Raw genomic sequence first — 2,500 nt, 5'->3', positions numbered from 1 at the left:
AATGCCAAAGGTCTGCAATGCTGTAATTGCTGCAAAGGGAGCATTCTTTGACGAAATCAAAGTTTGAAGGACAAAATTATTATTTCAAATAAAAATCATTATTTCTAACCTTGTCAATGTCTTGACTATATTTTCTATTCATTTTGCAACTCATTTGATTAATAAAAGTGTGAGTTTTCATGGAAAACATGAAATTGTCTGGGTGACCCCAAACCTTTGAACGGTAGTGTATGTTTAGAGGTCTGCAAAATATTGCGCACATTTTAAGGCGGAGAAGAAAGAGCACTTCACTGTTGAAGTGAGTGAAACTCACGTCAAACGTCATCAAAATGCGGAAGACCGTTGTATTTTCAATGACGTGCAAATCGGAATTGAGCTTTGTATAACAATAATAATCATAATCATAATAATAATACTACTACTAATAATAATAATAATAATAATAACAATAACTTTTATTTGTTTAGCACTTTTCCTGCAAACGATATGCGACCTGTCTGCTTAGACCGCAGTCGAAATTACACATATCCGATTTGTATCTGATTGAGGCCGGCATGAGAATGAGGCCTGAATCGGATCTGAGAATATCAGATTCAATGTGCTTTTTTACTGCTTACACATACATATCACACGTATATGTTACATATCAGAACTGTGCCACATGTGAGCAAAAAAAATCATAATTATGTCACTTCGACCTGCGGTGTAAATGTGGCCTAAGACCTAGAACTCTGGACCTGACAACATCTGTGGCCAGGTACTGAAAACTCCAGCTCTGTAGCATCTTTCGGTATATTAGCACTCAATCTCTTATGCTGCAGAAGGTCAGCTCTGGAAACATTCTATTATCGTATCAGCAGCCAATGTAAAAACCTGAAAGAGCTAAATGATTTTAGGCCAGTAGCTCTAACTTCTTTATTTATGAAGTCATTTGAGAAACTTATCAAGGAAGAGGTTTTAATGCAGGTAGAGGAACGTCTGGGTCCGTTTGCATACAGGCCTGGTAGAGGTGTGGAGGATACTGTTGTTACACTATTAAACTTTCTGCACCAGCATTTGGAGGGCCCCAAGACTCATGCTAGACTCTTATATATTGATTTCTCTTCGGCATTCGATACCATCCAGCCTTTCCTGCTTGCAGAGAGGCTCTTCTGTCATTTTACAATCGATCCTAACCTGATTGGTTGGATAATGGACTTTTTAACGGATAGGTCACAGTGTGTGAGAGTTAAAGGTGCTCTCTCAAATCAGCTCTACTCGTCCACTGGTTGCTGTCTCTCTCCCTCCTTCTTTACATCTTGTATGCTAATGAGTGTCACAGCAACTATGAGAACAGACACATCTTAAAGTTTGCTGATGACTCATTATTATTATTATTGTTAGCCTCCTTGAAGGGGAGAAACAGGATCATGGGCCGGTGGTGGATGACCTTGTGTCTTGGTGTGATGAGTCTTAACTAAAGACATGTACATTGATTTCAGGAAGTCGCCCACCTAGCCCACTACCCACCTAGCCCACCGCCCACCGCAAAACTGGGTTTTGAATCCCATGTTGACGCTACGACAAAAAAACGTCCAGCAAAGACTTTTCTTCCTGAGAAATATTAACTCTTTTAACGTTTCTACTGAGATGATGACTCTCTTTTACAGACGCTTCATTGAATCTATTCTAAAATTGTGTATTGCTGCATGGTTTGGTAACCTAAATCTATCCAATAAGAACAGACTTGGAGGTGTTGTTAAGGTGGCCAGTAGGATCTCTGGTGGTAGTCAGGCTTCTGGACATTTGTAACAGGCAGGTCCTTAGGAGGGTTGAAGCCGTATGGGTCTGCCAGGACCCTCCACTCCAGAGGGACTTTGAGCTTTTACCCTCTGGCCGTCGTTTCAGGGCTCCTGCTAGGAGGACTAAAAGATGTTATGCTTCCTTCATCCCTAGTGCTATTAATATGCTAATTGGCAAATAGCACTTTGGCTGCATTCTTGCACTCCCCGTACACTTTTTGCACACTGGCACTTTTTTGTACTGGTATGAATTTCCATTTCTCTAAATTAGCTCTGTGATTTTATTGTATTGATTATTGTGTTGAGGTAGATTTTTTGTACTGGTATGAATTTCCATTTCTCTGTATTAGCTCTGCGATTTTATTGTATTGATTATTGGGTTGAGGTTGATGTGATGTTGTCCTTGACCTTTTTTGTATTCTGTCTGTGTCTTCAAACTGTCTTCGAACCTGGCAGCAAAACTAATTTCCCCTAAGGGACAATAAAGAATAAAGAAACCTCTCCACATTTTCCACACTCCTCAACCCTCCTCCCTCCTCCCTCCTCCCTCCTCCCTGTCTGTGGATGACTTTGTCACCTACTTCAAAAAGAAGGTTGATGACATGAGCAGTTCCTTCTTTACACCTTGTGCCAACACTGCTACCACCCCTTCCAAACCCACTGCACTGGAGTCAAGCCTCTTGTCAAGAAACCAACTCTTCTTCTGTCCACAACTATAG

The 2,500-nt window shown here is 40.7% G+C and overlaps 1 protein-coding gene across 1 annotated transcript in view; it reads right to left on the bottom strand.

The window, feature by feature from the left end:
• Nucleotides 1-2,500, bottom strand: part of atp2b3b (ATPase plasma membrane Ca2+ transporting 3b) — a gene marked incomplete at both ends in the record, with an annotated part of 59,025 nt that overhangs the window by 25,710 nt on the left and 30,815 nt on the right. The gene's annotated exons all lie outside the window — the stretch shown is intronic.

The sequence above is a fragment of the Nansenia antarctica genome (assembly GCF_963989245.1).
Source record: "Nansenia antarctica genome assembly, chromosome: 6".
NCBI classification, from domain to species: domain Eukaryota; kingdom Metazoa; phylum Chordata; class Actinopteri; order Argentiniformes; family Microstomatidae; genus Nansenia; species Nansenia antarctica.
The sequence above is the reverse complement of the archived record's forward strand: the minus strand, read 5'-3'. Positions and strand labels throughout refer to the sequence as shown.